Here is a 19,896-nt window from a genome sequence, read left to right as displayed (position 1 = left end):
GGCAGAACTGCGGACTCGTCCCCAGTTTCTTCCTAAGGTGGTGTCAGCGTTTCACCTGAAACAACCTATTGTGGTGCCTGCGGCTACTAGGGACTTGGAGGACTCCAGGTTGCTAGACGTTGTCAGGGCCCTGAAAATATATATATATATATATATAATTCCAGGACGGCTGGAGTCAGAAAGTCTGACTTGCTGTTTATATTGTATGCACCCAAAAAGCTGGGTGCTCCTGCTTCTAAGCAGACTATTGCTCGTTGGATTTGTAGTACAATTCAGCTTGCACTTTCTGTGGCAGGCCTGCCACAGCCAAAATCTGTAAATGCCCATTCCACAAGGAAGGTGGGCTCATCTTGGGCGGCTGCCCGAGGGGTCTCGGCTTTACAACTTTGCCGAGCAGCTACGTGGTCAGGGGGGAACACGTTTGTAAAATTCTACAAATTTGATACCCTGGCTGAGGAGGACCTGGAGTTCTCTCATTCGGTGCTGCAGAGTCATCCGCACTCTCCCGCCCGTTTGGGAGCTTTGGTATAATCCCCATGGTCCTGACGGAGTCCCCAGCATCCACTAGGACGTTAGAGAAAATAAGATTTTACTTACCGATAAATCTATTTCTCATAGTCCGTAGTGGATGCTGGGCGCCCATCCCAAGTGCGGATTGTCTGCATTACTTGTACATAATTATTGTTACAAAAATCGGGTTATTATTGTTGTGGGCCATCTTTTCAGAGGCTCCTTCGTTGTTATCATACTGTTAACTGGGTTCAAATCACAAGTTGTACGGTGTGATTGGTGTGGCTGGTATGAGTCTTACCCGGGATTCAAGATCCTTCCTTATTGTGTACGCTCGTCCGGGCACAGTACCTAACTGAGGCTTGGAGGAGGGTCATGGGGGGAGGAGCCAGTACACACCATGTGATCCTAAAAGCTTACTTTTTGTGCCCTGTCTCCTGCGGAGCCGCTATTCCCCATGGTCCTGACGGAGTCCCCAGCATCCACTACGGACTATGAGAAATAGATTTATCGGTAAGTAAAATCTTATTATTGAAACATTACTTAGGTTTTTTAAGTTTTATTTTATTTGTGGAACACACAAACCTAAAATAACTGTAACAAAATCAGGCATGGTAAAGAAAACACATGATAATCATTACTATAGAGACCCATGAATGTACACAAAAAAAAACAAATTGGAGGGTAAACAAGACAAATCAAATGAAATTAAATCAATACAACTCAAATCAGGCATGGTCGACTATTAAATCAAACACTAGGGTGACACGAGGTAAAAGTAACTGGAACATCACCCAGCAATTGCCTAGTCTCATATCATTGGGTGGAATGAGAGCAGAAATGCAGTTGCTGCTTGATATAAGCATCTAGCAAATCAATATACCCTTTCTAGATAGCAAATAACCTTTCTGTTCTGACTTCCTTATGCAAGGTGGCTTCCAGTCAGTCCATTCGAAATACATATGGCCATAGTAGGATGCTCTGCCTGAATCCACATATGTAGAATACATTTTCTTGCAACTGCAGACACCATAAGTAACTGCCATGTAACAGTCTAGTGGATGAGGAAATGATACCCAAAATTGCCCAATGCGCTGATAATGGGAGATATTTAAGTAAATAATGTAGGAATGTGGCCTCAGGCCTGTTGCATTTGGGGCAAGCCCCACTATCAGAAACACCCATAGCAAATCTACAATGCAGAGAAAAATAACCATTATGGAAAATGTTATAAATCATTTACCTGTACACACTGGATGAAAGGGTACGTAGTGAGTATGAAAAAGTTTCAGGAGCTGCTCCAAGGTAATATGTGGAAATATCTGTAACCACGAGGATAGGTTTGTAGTGGATCGTGAGTGATCCCACAGGGTATGTAACAGGTAATGGTGGGAGATGGCTTTAGTACCAGCTAGTGGATGGGACAACATAGAGTCCAGGTTATTGGACCAATCTAAAGAAGAAAATTGTTTAATCACAGCACTCACGTAATGCTGAGCTTGGTATAAAAGCTCCAGAGCATGTGTCTGCGGGATATAGTATGTTTCAGCAAGGGGTATATACAATTGCGGTCGAATTCCGGCTGGAATTCGACTGTTTTTAAATTCAACACAATTCGACAGTCACATACCCTCCCGCCGGGACCCGAATTCGACATATTCAATAAAAAACGGATTCGACAGTCCCCCTGTCGAAAAACGGACCAATTGACGGATGGTGTGCGTCCTGGATTCGACTTTTTGGACGGCACAAAAGTGTTTAAAAAACCCAGAAAAAAATTGCGTGGGGTCCCCCCTCCTAAGCATAACCAGCCTCGGGCTCTTTGAGCCGGTCCTGGTTGTAAAAATACGGGGGGGAAATTGACAGGGGATCCCCCGTATTTTTACAACCAGCACCGGGCTCTGCGTCCGGTCCTTGTGCAAAAAATACGGGGGACAAAAAGCGTAGGGGTCCCCCGTATTTTTAACACCAGCACCGGGCTCCACTAGTCAGAGAGATAATGCCACAGCTGGGGGACACTTTTTTATATCGGTCCCTGCAGCCGTGGCATTAAATCACTAACTAGTCACCCCTGGCCGGGGTACCCTGGAGGAGTGGGGACCCCTTAAATCAAGGGGTTCCCCCCCTCCAGCCACCCAAGGGCCAGGGGTGAAGCCCGAGGCTGTCCCCCCCCCATCCAAGGGCTGCGGATGGGGGGCTGATAGCCTTGTGTCAAATAAAAGAATATTGTTTTTTGTAGCAGAACTACAAGTCCCAGCAAGCCTCCCCCGCAAGCTGGTACTTGGAGAACCACAAATACCAGCATGCACGGGGGAAACGGGCCCACTGGTACCTGTAGTTCTACTGCAAAAAAAACAAACAAATAAAAACAGTACATGCACACCGTGAAAGTAAAACTTTATTACATACATGCACACTTACATACACACATACTTACCTATGTTCACACGAGGCTCGGTCCACTTCTCCAAGTAGAATCCACGGGGTACCTGTGAATAAAATTATACTCACCATAATCCAGTGTAGATCTGTCCTCTTCTGTTTTGTAATCCACGTACTTGGCAAAAAAATAAAACGCATTTACCCGGACCACGCACTGAAAGGGGTCCCATGTTTACACATGGGACCACTTTCTCCGAATGCCAGGACCCCACGTGACCTCTGTCACAGAGGGGTCCCTTCAGCTGTGCGCGTCTGAGCTGTCAGACGCGCATAGCACATAGCCGCTTCTTTATCTTCAATGATGGGAACTTTGCGGTCAGCGGTGAGGTTACTCGCGGTCAGCGACTGACCGCGAGTAACCTCACCGCTGACCGCAAAGTTCCCATCATTGAAGATAATGGAGCGGCTATGCGCGTCTGACAGCTCAGACGCGCACAGCCAATCAGGAGAGTGCCACGACGTGGCGGTCCCTGATTGGCTGAAGGGACCCTCTGTGACAGGAGTCATGGGGGGTCCAGGCATTCGGGGGAAAAGGGTCCCATGTGTAAACATGGGACCCCTTTCAGTGCGTGGTCCGGGTAAATGCGTTTTATTTTTTTGCCAAGTACGTGGATTACAAAACAGAAGAGGACAGATTTACACCGGATTTTGGTGAGTATAATTTTATTTTCAGGTATCCCGTGGATTCTACTTGGAGAAGTGGACCGAGCCTCGTGTGAACATAGGTAAGTATGTGTGTATGTAAGTGTGCATGTATGTAATAAAGTTTTACTTTCACTGTGTGCGTGTACTGTTTTTATTTGGGTATTTTCTCTAACATCCTAGAGGATGCTGGGACTCCGTAAGGACCATGGTGATAGACGGGCTCCGCAGGAGACATGGGCACTTTAAGAAAGACTTTGACTCTGGGTGTGCACTGGCTCCTCCCTCTATGCCCCTCCTCCAGACCTCAGTTTGATACTGTGCCCAGAGGAGCTGGGTGCATTTCAGGAGCTCTCCTGAGTTTCCTGTAAGAAAGCATTTTTGTTAGGTTTTTTATTTTCAGGGAGCCTGCTGGCAACAGACTCCCTGCATCGAGGGACTGAGGAGAGAGAAACAGACCCACTTCTCTGAGTTTCAGGGCTCTGTTTCTTAGGCTACTGGACACCATTAGCTCCAGAGGGAGTCAGAACACAGGTCTCACCCTGGAGTTCGTCCCGGAGCCGCGCCGCCGTCCTCCTCACAGAGCCGGAAGATAGAAGCCGGGTGAGTATGAGAGGAAAAGATCTTCAGAGGCGGCAGAAGACTTCATTGATCTTCACTGAGGTAACGCCCAGCACTGCAGCTGTGCGCCATTGCTCCCATACACCTCACAAACGGCAGTCACTGTAAGGGTGCAGGGCGCAGGGGGGGCGCCCTGGGCAGCAATATAAACCTCTTATTTGGCAAAAGAGAGCATATATACAGCTGGACACTGTATATATGCATGAGCCCCCGCCAATTTTACACTTTTAGCGGACTGAAGCCCGCCGCCGAGGGGGCGGGTCTTCTCCCTCAGCACTCACCAGCGCCATGTTTTTCTCCACAGCACTGCTAAGAGGAAGCTCGCCGGACTCTCCCCTGCTTATACAACGGTAGAAGAGAGGGTTTTAAAGAAGAGGGGGGGCACATAATTCGGCGCAGATAATAATAACAGCGCTATGGGGTAAACATTAAATTGCTGTGTTTTTCCTGGGTCATATTGCGCTGGGGTGTGTGCTGGCATACTCTCTCTCTCTATCTCTCCAAAGGGCCTTGTGGGGGAACTGTCTTCAGAAGAGCATTCCCTGAGTGTGGTGTGTCGGTACGTGTGTGTCGACATGTCTGAGGTAAAAGGCCCTCCTAAGGAGGACATGGAGCAAATGTGTGTGTGTGTGGTGTCTCCGTCGACAACGCCGACGCCTGATTGGATATGTGAAATTAAGTGCTAAGATGAATTTATTACACAAAAGATTAGAGAACAGACAGGGAATCTACCCATGTCTGTCCCTATGTCACAGAGACCTTCAGAGTCTCACAACGCTCACTATCCAAAATAATAGACACAGATATCGACATGGAGTCTGACTCCAGTGTCAACTACGATAATGCAAAGTACAGCCAAAACTGGCAGAAAAGTATTCGATATATGATTGTTGTAATAAAAGATATTTTGCATATCACTGATGACTCATCTGTCCCTGACACGAGGGTACACATGTTTAAGGGGAAGAAAGCTGAGGTCAATTTCTCTCCTCTCATGAAGAAATAGAGCGGGAATCTCCAGACAAGAAGCTGCAGCTTCCCAAAAAGAATTCTCAGGGAGTTTCCTTTCCCTAATGGGGCCAGGATACGATGGGAATCTTCCCCTAGGGTGTACAAGGCATTGACACGTTTACCCAAAAAGGTAGCGCTGACTTTACAGCTATCCTCAGGGATCCTGCAAATAGCATGCAGTAAAAGTACTTTGAAGTCCATTTACACACATTCTGGTACACTACTCAGACCGGCGATTGTGTCGGCATGGGTTTATAGCGCTGTAGCAGCGTAGACAGATACCTTATCAGCGGAGATTGAAACCCTAGATAAGGATACCATGTTATTGTCCCTAGTATATATATATATATATATATATATATATATAGTTCCAAAGAAGTGTCCGCACTCACGTCCCATAAGCCATCAGCGTGGGGTGCTCCTCATGATAACTCCAAAGGTTTCACATATACCAGGTGTGTTGGAAGATCAACCGACCCCAACAGAGGACACTCACCAATCCATAAAGATTTAAAAGCTTTATTGATACATTACAGTCACCAGTAGTGTGTCGACGTTTCGACCCATAGGGCCTTTCTCAAGACAGTCAGAGAGGACATCAAAACAGCACGGGTCCCCTTATATAGCACATCATATACCAATCAATAATGTAATCAACCCAAATAGGTCACATGCAGTGTGATTCAAACCCATACTCTGCATATAGTATAACATCAAAACTCACAAAACACCGTGGAAACAATAATCCATGTTGCCGGGGTAGACATGGTCAGCACAGTTTAGCAATTCAGAACAGCTGAGGACGCTAAGCTGCGCGCCCGGAAATACCGGAAGCGCGTCATACGCGTTACTCGTAGTCATAGCTACAATGATCGAGTCATCCGCGACATCAGTAACCAAGGCAACACAACGCACATCTATCTAAACTATGGATACTGATCATGCGCTTACCGCTCACAAGAGCACGTCATATGTGTCAACCGTTACCAAGAAGATATATGAACAGAATTGGCCATTACTAACCACCGATTTGAGTTTGAAATTACGCGGTGTCAAACCCCCGATGTGCTCTTATAAACGAGGTCCTAATCTGCTACAACTCTTGATGCGCCCCACTTTGCAACCCAATGTTGGGCCCTCATGTTGGTTACGCTCTGGGAGGACTGGATGCTTTAAATGCAAGGGGTGCACCACTTGTAATTCTATGATCAGTGGTAAGGATTTTCGCCATCCGCATAATGGCACTAGAATATCCATCAAGTATAACCTTACCTGCACCAGTGCCTTTGTGGTTTATATAGTTCTCTTCCCCTGTGGTCTCTACTATACGGGGATGACCAAGAGATCTTTCAGGGACAGGATGGCAAACCATAGATATGGCAACATGGATTATTGTTTCCACTGTGTTTTGTGAGTTTTGATGTTATACTATATGCAGAGTATGGGTTTGAATCACACTGCATGTGACCTATTTGGGTTGATTACATTATTGATTGGTATATGATGTGCTATATAAGGGGACCCGGTAGGCAGTGTCAGTATGTGTGTAACTGGCATGCTGTTTTGATGTCCTCTCTGACTGTCTTGAGAAAGGCCCTATGGGTCGAAACGTCGACACACTACTGGTGACTGTAATGTATCAATAAAGCTTTTAAATCTTTATGGATTGGTGAGTGCCCTCTGTTGGGGTCGGTTGATCTTCCAACACACCTGGTATATATATATATATATATATATATATATATATATACACACAGCAGACGCGGCACTCCAAGTGGCTTTCAGGAATAAAAACTCTTAAAACAGGCAGATGTATAAAATACGACGTTTCAATGCCGCTTTATTAGGGCATTTTCCTCAGGTATATATATATTTATATGTAAAAAATGTTGTATATATATATATATATATATATATAAGACATGCCCAAAGGGACGTTAGTCTACTGGGTTCTAGAGTCAACGCTATGTCGATTTCTGCTAGACGTGTCCTGTGGAACATGCAATGGACAGGTGATGCCGACTAAAAGAGGCATATGGAGTTGTTGCTTTACAAGGGTGAGGAATTGTTCGGAGAGGGCCTCTCGGATCTCGTCTCCACGGCTACGGCAGGTAAATCAAATTTTTTGCCATATATTCCCTCACAATCTAAGAAAGCGCCTCATTATCAAATGCAGTCCTTTCGTTCCAATAAAAACAAGAGAGCACGTGGATCGTCCTTTCTTGCCAGAGGTAAGGGCAGAGGGAAAAACCTGCACAACACAACTAGTTCCCAGGAACAGAAGTCCTCCCCGGCCTCGGCTAAATCCACCGCATGACGCTGGGGCTCCCCTGAGGGAGTCAGCTCCTGTGGGGGCACGTCTTCGACTGTTCAGCCACATCTGGGTCCACTCACAGGTGGATCCATGGGCAATAGAAATTGTTTCCCAGGGTTACAAGCTGGAATTCGAAGAGTGCCTCCTTGCCGGTTTTTCAAATCGGCCCTACCGAAACAACCCCTGGAAAGGGAGATAGTGTTACATGCGATTCACAAATTGTGTCTGCAACAAGTGGTGATATAGGTTCCCCTGCTTCAAAGAGGGCAGGGGTACTACTCAACTCTGTTTGTGGTTCCGAAACCGGACGGTTCGGTCAGACCCATTTTAAATTTAAAATCCCTGAACCTTTACTTAAAACGGTTCAAGATGGAATCACTCAGGGTGGTCATCGCCAGCCTAGAAAGGGGAGATTTTTTGGTATCTCTGGACATAAAGGATGCATACCTGCAGTTCCCCATATATCCTCCTCATCAGGCGTACCTGAGATTTGCGGTACAGGATTGTCATTACCAATTTCAGACGTTGCCGTTTGGGCTTTCCACGGCCCCGAGTATTTTCACCAAGGTAATGGCGGAAATGATGGTGCTCCTGCGCAAGCAGGGTGTCACAATTATCCCGTACTTGGACGATCTCCTCATAAAAGCGAGATCACGGGAGAAGTTGCTGAGCAGCGTATCACTTTCACTGAATGTGTTACAGCGACACGGCTGGATTCTCAATATTCCAAAGTTGCAGCTGAATCCTACAACTCGTCTGCCCTTCTTGGGCATGATTCTGGACACAGACCAGAAAAGGGTTTTTCTTCTGAAGGGAAAAGCGCAGGAACTCATGACTCTAGTCATGAACTTGTTGAAACCAAAACAAGTGTCAGTACATCAGTGCACTCAAGTTCTGGGAAAGATGGTGGCAACGTACGAAGCCATTCCATACGGCAGATTCCATGCAAGGGCCTTCCAATGGGACCTATTGGACAAATGGTCCGGGTCGTATCTGCAATTGCATCAGCGGATCATCCTGTCCCCCAGGACCAGAGTATTTCTCCTGTGGTGGCTAAACAGTGCTCACCTTCTAGAGGGCCGCAGGTTCGGCATTCAGGACCGGATCCTGGTGACCACGGACGAGAGCCTCCGAGGTTGGGGAGCGGTCGCACAGGGAAGAAATTTCCAAGGACTTTGGTCAAGTCAAGAGACTTGTCTTCACATCAACATCCTGGAACTAAGGGCCATATACAACGCCCTACGTCAAGCGGAGATCTTACTTCGCAATCGACCAGTTCTGATCCAATCAGACAACATCACCGCAGTAGCTCATGTAAACCGCCAAGGTGGCACAAGGAGCAGAGTGGCAATGGCAGAAGCCACCAGAGTTCTTCGCTGGGCGGAGAATCATGTAAGCGCTCTGTCAGCAGTGTTCATTCTGGGAATGGACAACTGGGAAGCAGACTTTCTCAGCAGACACGCTCTGCATCCGGGGAGAGTGGGGACTTTATCAGGAAGTCTTCGCGCAGATTGCAAGTCGGTGGGGACTACCCCAAATAGACATGATGACATCCCGTCTCAACAAAAAGCTACAAAGGTATTGCGTCAGGTCAAGAGACCCTCAGGCGGTAGCTGTGGACGCCCTAGTGACACCGTGGGTGTTCCAGTCGGTATATGTGTTTCCTCCTCTTTCTCTCATACCCAAGGTGTTGAGGATAATAAGAAAAAGAGGAGTGAGAACAATTCTCATTGTTCCAGATTGGCCACGAAGGACCTGGTATCCGGATCTGCAAGAAATGCTCACAGAAGATCTGTGGCCTCTTCCTCTAAAGCAGGACTTGTTACAACAAGGTCCCTGTCTGTTCCAAGACTTACCGCGGCTGCGTTTGACGGCATGGCGGTTGAACGCCGGATCCTAGCGGAAAAGGTATTCCGGATGAGGTAATTCCTACGCTAATAAAGGCTAGGAAGGACGTGACATCTAAACATTATCACCGAATATGGAGAAAATATGTTTCTTGGTGTGAGGCCAGTAAATGCTCCTATGGAAGAATTCCACCTGGGCCGTTTTCTTCACTTCCTACAAACTGGAGTGAATTTGGGCCTAAAATTAGGCTCCATTAAAAGTTCAGATTTCGGCCTTATCCATTTTCTTTCAAAAGGAATTGGCCTCATTACCTGAAGTACAGACTTTTGTGAAGGGAGTACTGCATATTCAGCCTCCTTTTGTACCTCCGGTGGCGCCTTGGGACCTTAACGTGGTGTTAAGTTTCCTTAAGTCACATTGGTTTGAACCACTTAAGACAGTGGAGTTGAAATATCTCACCTGGAAGGTGGTCATGTTGTTAGCATTGGCTTCGGCTAGGCGAGTTTCGGAATTGGCGGCTTTATCACATAAAAGCCCCTATCTGGTTTTCCATATGGATAGAGCGGAATTGCGGACCCGTCCTCAATTCCTGCCTAAGGTGGTCTCATCCTTTCATATGAACCAACCTATTGTCGTGCCTGTGGCTACGCATGACTTGGAGGATTCCGAGTCCCTTGATGTGGTCAGGGCTTTGAAAATTTACGTGGCCAGAACGGCTAGGATCAGAAGTACAGAAGCACTGTTTGTCCTGTATGCAGCCAACAAGGTTGGCGGCCCTGCTTCAAAGCAGATTATTGCTCGCTGGATCTGGAACACGATTCAGCAGGCGCATTCTACTGCAGTATTGCCGTTACCAAAATCGGTTAAGGCCCATTCCACTAGGAAGGTGGGCTCTTCTTGGGCGGCTGCCCGAGGGGTCTCGGCACTACAGCTGTGCCAAGCTGCTACTTGGTCGGGGTCAAACACCTTTGCAAAGTTCTATAAGTTTGTTACCCTGGCTGAGGAGGACCACCTGTTTGCTCAATCGGTGCTGCAGAGTCATCCGCACTCTCCCGCCCGTTTAGAAGCTTTGGTATAATCCCCATGGTCCTTACGGAGTCCCAGCATCCTCTAGGACGTTAGAGAAAATAAGATTTTAAACCTACCGGTAAATCTTTTTCTCGTAGTCCGTAGAGGATACTGGGCGCCCGTCCCAAGTGTGGACTACTTCTGCAAGACTTGTATATAGTTATTGCTTACATAAGGGTTATGTTATAGTTTTGGACTGATGCTATGTTGTTTTTCATACTGTTAACTGGGTAGTATATCACAAGTTATACGGTGTGAATGGTGTGGCTGGTATAAATCTTGCCCTTGGATTACAAAAATCCTTTCCTTGTACTGTCCGTCTCCTCTGGGCACAGTTTCTCTAACTGAGGTCTGGAGGAGGGGCATAGAGGGAGGATCCAGTGCACACCCAGAGTCAAAGTCTTTCTTAAAGTGCCCATGTCTCCTGCAGAGCCCGTCTATCCCCATGGTCCTTACGGAGTCCCAGCATCCTCTACGGACTACGAGAAAAAGATTTATCGGTAGGTTTAAAATCTTATTTTTTTTGCAGTAGAACTACAGGTACCAGTGGGCCCGTTTCCCCCCCGCATGCTGGTACTTGTGGTTCTCCAAGTACCAGCTTGCGGGGGAGGCTTGCTGGGACTTGTAGTTCTGCTACAAAAAACAATATTCTTTTATTTGACACAAGGCTATCAGCCCCCCATCCGCTTCACCCCTGGCCCTTGGGGGGCTGGAGGGGAGGGACCCCTTGATTTAAGGGGTCCCCACTCCTCCAGGGAACCCCGGCCAGGGGTGACTAGTTGGGGATTTAATGCCACGGCCGCAGGGACCGGTATAAAAGTGTCCCCCGGCTGTGGCATTATATCTCCAGCTAGTGGAGCCTGGTGCTGGTGTTAAAAATACGGGGGACCCCTACGCTTTTTGTCCCCCGTATTTTTTGCACCAGGACCGGACGCAGAGCCCGGCGCTGGTTGTAAAAATACGGGGGATCCCCTGTCAATTTTTTTCCTGTATTTTTACAACCAGGACTGGCTCAAAGAGCCCGAGGCTGGTTATGCTTAGGAGGGAGGACCCCACGCATTTTTTTTCTTGATTTTTAACCCATTCCCACCGCTTCCCACTGAAAAACATGCTCTGATCTCTTCATATTATTTTAGTCCGTAAAAAAAAAATATATATATTCTTTTAAAAAATATATAAATAATACTTGTGGTTCCTAATAGACAAACCAAGTAGATACTCCCTTCTAATATAAATAGATATGCTTTTGTCGAAAAGCCTCATTTTTACTATTGCAGACATGTCGAATTTGACAACTGTCGAATTTCAAAAAGTCAAATCTCAAACGGCCGTTTTTTTTGTCGAAAAGTACTGTATTGCATTGTCGAATTTTTTTTTTGTGTCGAAAATGCCCCGTTTTTCGACATTTGCGGCAATTCGACCGCAATTGCATATACTTATAGTCTTTACTTAAAGAGGCTGTTTGGTGATGGAATCAACTAGAGCTCGAATGTTATATATACCTTTGGGGACCCATGTATCAAATGGAAATGTTGCCTGGCCTAATTGGAATTCTGGATTCACCAGCAATGGTAAAAAGAGAATGGTGATGATTGAGGCCCCATTATGTCTTGTAAAAGCTCTGCTATGTTGGTGTCACCACCTCGGATGGTGTCAACGAAACAGCACCCACACTGTTTCCTTGTGCCGAAACTCAAGAAAGAGGCTAGGGGCTGCCCATCATGACAAGAGTGCCAGTAGAGAGGCTTGGGGCTGCCCAGAATGGGATTAAATCATAACTCAATTGGGCATGGCTTTGCACAGTGAGGCCACGCCCAGTCTCGTGAGCATGCACGCCTTCACACACATCACACACTCCGACTCCAATACTGCCGCACCAGGTGTCACCAAAGTTAATGACGCCTCTTCGCCCAAGGTCCATTCAGGCTTTGCAGGGGATGCAGCATGCCCTGGCCCTGATATTGGGGGTAATTCAGACCTGATCGTAGCAGCAAATTTATTAGCAGTTGGGCAAAACCATATGCACTGCAGGGGATGGGGGGGGGGGGGGGGGGGGCAGATATAACATGTGCAGAGAACTTAGATTTGTATGGGGTGTGTTCAAACTGAAATCTAAATAGCAGTGTAGAAATAAAGCAGGCAGTATTTACTCTGCACAGAAACAAGTTAACCTACCCAAATCTAACTGTCTCTGCACATGTTATATCAGCCACACCTGCAGTGCACATGGTTTTGCCCAACTTCTGACAGATTTGCTGCTACGATCAGGTCTGAATTACCCCCATTGACTCCAAGAGGCTGATAGTGGGAAAAGACAGCCACAGAGAGAGAAGAAAGACAAAGATCATATAAAGCAGGTAAATCAAAGAAGAGTATTGAAAAACGGGGAAGGAAAAGGGAAAAAGTAAAGGCAAAGGTAAGAACAAACAGAGAAATACAAATAAAGAAATTTAGCAACCTAATATTTCAGTACAATACATGTCTTCTCTTTTAGGGTTTTCTTTTCCAGTCACTGATACTTCAGTTGCTATTAAGGATAAATGAAAAAGAACAACAAAAAAAACATTGAAGAGAATCTTGATTTTGGACAACTGTTTGTGTGTTAGGATGTGGAGTCCAGCCATAAGAAGAGCCTATTAAATTTGTGTCATTGGGCAAGATTAAGGTTTGTGTTGGCCCTAGATCAAATAAATTGTGGGGTCCCAAACCAATAAAATTGTCAATATGATATATGATATGCTGGCGATGTTTTAATGAGTAAATACTCCCAGCACCACAACTGTGTTAAACACATTGTAGTGTCCCCAGAGGTGTAGCGTGGAGCCATGGCTCCCGGAGCAAGCTCACGCCACGGCGCCCCCCTTCCTATATACGGAATGGTACGGATGGTGTAATGGTTAGCATTACTGCCTCACAGCACTGAGGTCATGGGTTTGATTCCCACCATGGCCCTAACTGTGTGGAGTTTGTATATTCTCCCTGTACTTGCGTGGGTTTCCTCCGGGTACTCCGGTTTCCTCCCACAATCCAAAAATATACTGGTAGGTTAATTGGATCCCAACAAAAATTAACCCTAATGTGAATGTGTGTACATGTGAGAGGGAATATTGGGGGTCATTCCGAGTTGTTCGCTCGGTAAAAATCTTCGCATCGCAGCGATTTTCCGCTTAATGCGCATGCGCAATGTCCGCACTGCGACTGCGCCAAGTAAATTTGCTATGCACTTAGGAATTTTACTCACGGCATTTTCATCGTTCTGGCGATCGTAATGTGATTGACAGGAAATGGGTGTTACTGGGCGGAAACAGGCCGTTTTATGGGCGTGTGGGAAAAAACGCTACCGTTTCCGGAAAAAACGCAGGAGTGGCCGGAGAAACGGGGGAGTGTCTGTGCGAACGCTGGGTGTGTTTGTGACGTCAAACCAGGAACGACAAGCAGTGAACTGATCGCAGATGCCGAGTAAGTGTGGAGCTACTCAGAAACTGCTACGAGATGTGTAATCGCAATATTGCGAATACATCGTTCGCAATTTTAAGATGCTAAGATTCACTCCCAGTAGGCGGCGGCTTAGCATGAGCAAATCTGCTAAAATCCGCTTACGAGCGAACAACTCGGAATGACCCCCATAGAGTGTAAGCTCCACTGGGGCAGGGACTGATGTGAATGGCCAATTATTCTCTGTAAAGCGCTGCGGAATATGTGTGCGCTATATAAACAACTGGTAATAATAATAATAATATACACACAAAGTTTTGCTATTCAATTGGGTGCGGGTTTTATTAATTTTTTCCTCCCAGCCCCAGATCACGACCAGATTTTCCTAAAATCCATATCTTTAGGAAGACTGGTCAGAATTGCTGTATACTGCTGTGCCCCCCCCCCTCCCCCCCTCCCCCCTCCCCCTCCCCCCTTCCTAATGACTATTTAAGCTATTGGAATTCGCCAATTAGCTTAATTAGTCTTTAATTACTCACCTTCCACAACTCTGCATCTCCTCCGGTTCTCTTTTTCTCCTCCAGTGTCACAGAGAGATCTTCCAGGGCCGTCCAGACACAGGCATAGGTACCTGACTACCCCTGCCCCTCTTCCACGTATACTACACTGCAGCTTCTACCCTTAACTACACTCCCCACACACTACGTCGCCATTACCCTGCATTCCCCACCTCGCACACATGATACTACCACTGCTACCCTGCACCCCACAAACTAAATCACCGCTACCCTGCATCCCCCACCCACGATACTACCACTGCTACCATGCACCCCACACACTACATTACCGCTACCCTGCATCCCCCACACACGACACTACCACTCCTACCCTACACCCCACACACTACATCACCGCTACCCTGCATTCCCCACCCCTCACACACGATACTACCACTGCTACCCTACACCCCACACACATCGCCACTACCCTGCATCCCCCACCCCGCACACACGATACTACCACTGCTACCCTACACCCCACACACTACATCGCAGCTACCCTGCATCCCCCACCCCGCACACACGACACTACCACTGCTACCCTGCACCCCACCCACTACATCGCTGCTACCCTGCATCCCCCACCCCTCGCACACAACACTACCACTGCTACCCTGCACCCCACACACTACATCGCCGCTACCCTGCATCCCCCACCCCGCACACACGATACTACCACTGCTACCCTACACCCCACACACTACATCGCAGCTACCCTGCATCCCCCACCCCGCACACACGACACTACCACTGCTACCCTGCACCCCACCCACTACATCGCTGCTACCCTGCATCCCCCACCCCTCGCACACAACACTACCACTGCTACCCTGCACCCCACACACTACATCGCCGCTACCCTGCATCCCCCACCCCGCACACACGACACTACCACTGCTACCCTACACCCCACACACTACATCGCTGCTACCCTGCATCCCCCACCCCGCACACACAACACTACCACTGCTACCCTGCACCCCACACACTACATCGCCGCTACCCTGCATCCCCCACCCCGCACACACGACACTACCACTGCTACCCTACACCCCACACACTACATCGCTGCTACCCTGCATCCCCCACCCCGCACACACGACACTACCACTGCTACCCTGCATCCCACACACTACATCACCGCTACCCGGCATCCTCCTCCCCTCTCACAAAAATTTGAACCCCCTCCCCATAACACACTAATAGCACATTCCTCCCCCAGCACACATTAATAGAAACCCCCCCCCTCCTCCCCCCAGCACATATTAATAGGTACCCCCTCCCCCCAGCACACACTAATAGGACACCCTTCCCCCCAGCACACACTAATAGGACACCCCTCCCCCCAGCACACATTAATAAGACCCCCTCCCCCCAGCACACACTAATAGGTCCCCCCTCCCCCCAGCACACACTAATAGGTCCCTCCTCCCCCCAGCACACACTAATACCCCTTTTCCACGAGCACGGGTCGCAGCCGGAAGCCTGACACGGGAGCTGCCCCCTGCTGCGACCCGTGCTTGGTCCCTTTCCCATTAGCAGTCACAACCCGGCAAATGCCGGGTTGGTGACGCTTCTAGTGACACGGCAGGGGCGGCGCAGGGAGATCACATGATCTCCCAGCGCCGCCTTCCCTATGCACTGTGAACGGGAGCCGTGTCACCTCGACACGGCTCCCGTTCACACTAGACAGCTAGCCGGGTTGAACACGTGTTCAACCCGGCTAGCTACCAGGGTAGGATTCCCGGATCACTTGATCCGGGTTTACCCTTTTCCACTTGCAAAAAACACGGGTAAATGCGCGCCCCCGTGCATTTACCCGTGTTTTTTGAGCTAGTGGAAAAGGGGTATTATTGGATAGTTTCTCCCCCCAGCACACATTAATAGGACCCCCTCCCCCCCAGCACACACTAATAGGACCCCCCTCCCCCCAGCACACATTAATAGGACCCCCTCCCCCCAGCACACATTAATAGGACCCCCTTCCCCCCAGCACACACTAATAGGACCCCCCAGCACACATTAAAAGGACCCCCCTCCTCCCAGCACACACTAATAGGTCCCCCCTCCCCCCAGCACACACTAATAGGTCCCCCCTCACCCCAGCACACACTAATAGGTCCCCCCTCACCCCAGCACACACTAATTTGAGAGTTTCTCCCCCCACCGCCTTTTGTTTATCTGCAGCACAGCACTGACTAACCTGATCCTCGTGTGGCTGGCTGCCAGTGCTGCTCCTCGTCTCAGGGCTGCTCTGACGGACAGGGAGTGGAGAGAGGAGGGCGGTGCTGCTGCTGCCTGTCTTCTTACATGACTAGGGCAGCGGGAGGAGTAAGTAGGATGGGGGAGGGGCCCTGGCACAGGGAGGAGATCAAGAGCCGCCTCTGTTGTTCGTGCTGCAACCCGGCGCCGCAGCCCTTTACAGTGTCACACGCACGCTGAGCATCAGCAGTTTGCAGAGCAAGGAGGGAGAGCGGCGCCCCTCTCAAGCCCAGCACCTCCCTGCTTTTGCAGACCTTGCCGAGCGGAGCGGGTAGTGCCTGGCCTGCTTGTGCTGGCGGCGCCCTCTGAAGTTTCCGGCGCCTGGAGCGTGTACTCCACCGGAGCCGCCCTCCCTACGCCCCTGAGTGTCCCCAGTTCACATTATGCACACACAACCCTCAGTCCACATATACCATAGTGCTCACCATATTGGTGATGCAGTTTTATCTAGGGGACACCTATGTATGGGGACCCCTGGGTGACTGTCCTGGGTGCCCTGTTGTTAATCTGATACAGTGGTTGAGCCCATGTTTTTTTTTTAATAAAGTCAGTTATGCAATATTTGTTGCCATACTTGTGAACCTAATAACTAAAAACAAAGACATACTGTATTAGAGCTAGGAATGCCATTAATTCCCTATGAAGCTTCACAAGATGAGTTTGTGGCTGAGTGTTTTAGTACTCCGATCATATACTGTATAAGTGAAGTGTAGAAATACAGTATATGCCAGCCTTCTAATAACAATGCAAGCTTCTTTGCAGTTATATACAGCCAGAGTCTGGTTTATAATATTACTAGCTGAGTACCTGGCGTTGCCTGGCTTTACATTTTCAAGTACTTAAGTTATCAATGAGTTGAATGTAACTGTCAACATTTGAAAAAGTAATTAGCAGCCTAGCAGCTCTTCCAACACACCCACGAGGTTGCTCCCTAATGTAATTTTTTATGGGGTGTCACCAGTAGCCCTAATCCCCAGCTTTCCTTTCTGTTTAGTTATATTGGATTATACAGTATTTTTCTGTGCAGGGTAAATACTAGCTGCTTTTTCTGTAACCCACAAATGTTAGCTTTATTTTTACACTGCAATTTAGATTTCAGTGTGAACACACCCTACCCAAATCTGACTCTGTCTCAACATGTTACATCTGCCCCACCTGCAATGCAACATGGTTTAGCCCAGTTGTTTGCTTTTTTGCTTTACTTACAAACATGAATCAGGCCCTTTGTGTAGTCCCATAAAGGGCCTGCACAAAAAGTGTCGGCTGTAATCTTGCCAGTTCTGATGCGTCACCTCAGAGAAGGGAGAAAGCAGTGACAGTAATATTGTACTGTATGTCCTGTAAGTGTAAATTTACAGATTTAGTTAAAGAAAAATATATCAAATATGTTCTTATTTATTGTTCAGAAAACAAACTATGTTTGAAACTGGATCTTATATAAATATATATATATATATATTGATCTTACAGCAAAGAAGAAAAAAAGGAACAAGCTCACCGCTATATGCTTTTGATGTTTAGATTGGGTCCTATGCTTCTGATAAGATGGGAAAAAATGTCCAGGTCATAGCACCTTGTGCTGCGCACAGGACAAGCACTGTTTATCTGTAGCCATTGTGTCAGGCAAGGGACATGGAAGGTATGGTTGCAGGATGATACAGCCATTTCCATTCCAGCTTCAGTGTCAGACATGCAGATGGTACAGTACTCTACGTCCTCCTCCTTCTGTTGTAGGTGGGAATACTGGACAGAATGGGCCTCATGGTAATTCTTCAGCCTCAGGAGTGCTGCCTGATTTTTACTGGCACCGGGCTCATTTTTTCCTCTTTCTAATGATGGTCCAGCTCTTTCTCTTCCCGATGATGGTCCAGCACTTTCCCTTTACAATGATGGTGCCGTTCTTCCAGATGATTGTACAGCTGTTCCTCCTCCTGATGATGGTCCACCATTGGATGGTCTGCGGCGTCCTGACTTCAGCCACGTCTGACTGATGTTATAGTTTGTTCCTCCGGATCATTGTAGATGGTGACAGTAGCTGGAGAAATGTGTAAAAAAAAAAAACAGAAAAAAAACCAAAGTATAAGAAAAAACACAGATGTGATTGATGCTCTGAGATCCAGTCACTGGTCAATCGCTGGCAGCAAATACTAGTGAGCAAACGTGATCTCTCTTGGGAGACTCTCATGCGTCAGCAACAGCTTCAACTCAAGAAATGCCAGTGATATTGCTGTGCGCTGGGGTTTTATGCCATGGAGCATTCAAATGTAGCATGCGGGCGGCAGTTGGTGATGGCCGTGTTTCACGTCAGCAGCATCTTCCCACTGATATTACACAGTGATAGACGTGGGGAATCAGTGGGAAATGACATGTTTAGTGCTGAGGAGTCATTACACCAAGAACGGGGTGGTTTGGGGCATCTACTGCAACTATCTTGGTTCTGCTGCTGGACCCTGTGAGTTCATCTGCCATAGCTGCTGCCATCCCTACTGTTGACAGCATATGCCGTGATTGCTGTCAACATTGTAATATATGGGATATTTCTGCATCGGGGTACACTGTACTCCACAGGAAAACAATGGGGTGTAAAGTGGATCTTGAGCCAAAGGCACCAACAGGATAAAGCTTTAGGCTGTCCCAGGGTGCATTGGGGCCTCCTCTGTAACCCCGCCTCCAGGCACTGTGAGCTCGCTTTCGAGTTGGTGCCTTTAGCAGCAGGTAACCTAACGGGGGCTGCACTGGGCAGCCCTCAAAAAGCTTACTAAGAAGACTTCAGGGCCGCAGCGCTGTTACATGTCATGGTGACATTCAGCGCTGCGTCTCCATCACCTATTCAAGAGGTGTCCTCTGAGGTGGGTGTGCTGGCGGCCAAGACGTCGATTATGTCTGTCCTGGCTCCCCGTATTCTGTGGTTGAGGTCATGGAAGGTGGACCTGGACTCAAAAAACCTTGGTGGTACTCCCTTTTAAGGGAGACATATTGTTTGGGGAAGACCTAAATAAAATTGTGTCTGTATAGCGGCTGCCAAGACTGCCTTTCTCCCAAATACTAATCCTTCTGCACAGAAGGCAAAAGGTACCCCTTTTCATTCCTTTCGACCTCAAGGGAAAGCAAAAGTTCAGGCATCCCCGAGACAATCTCGTGCTTCCAAAACCACTAAACCCAAGATGAAGCAGTCTTGGGCGG

General features: G+C 47.9%; 2 protein-coding genes across 7 annotated transcripts in view; one reads left to right on the top strand and one right to left on the bottom strand.

Moving 5' to 3' along the window:
* PRKCI (protein kinase C iota) overlaps positions 1-16,715 on the bottom strand; it is a 418,248-nt gene extending 401,533 nt beyond the window's left edge. The window contains exon 1 of the mRNA XM_063916222.1: positions 16,655-16,715. The gene's annotated coding sequence lies outside the window, so the exon portion shown is untranslated. The remainder of the gene's footprint in view (positions 1-16,654) is intronic.
* The window catches only part of PHC3 (polyhomeotic homolog 3), a 364,349-nt gene that overhangs the window by 51,844 nt on the left and 292,609 nt on the right, over positions 1-19,896 (top strand). The window lies entirely within an intron of this gene.

Source organism: Pseudophryne corroboree, chromosome 4, assembly GCF_028390025.1.
Source record: "Pseudophryne corroboree isolate aPseCor3 chromosome 4, aPseCor3.hap2, whole genome shotgun sequence".
Lineage (NCBI taxonomy): Eukaryota > Metazoa > Chordata > Amphibia > Anura > Myobatrachidae > Pseudophryne > Pseudophryne corroboree.
Note: the sequence above shows the minus strand (reverse complement) of the source record. Positions and strands in the feature narration are given on the sequence as shown.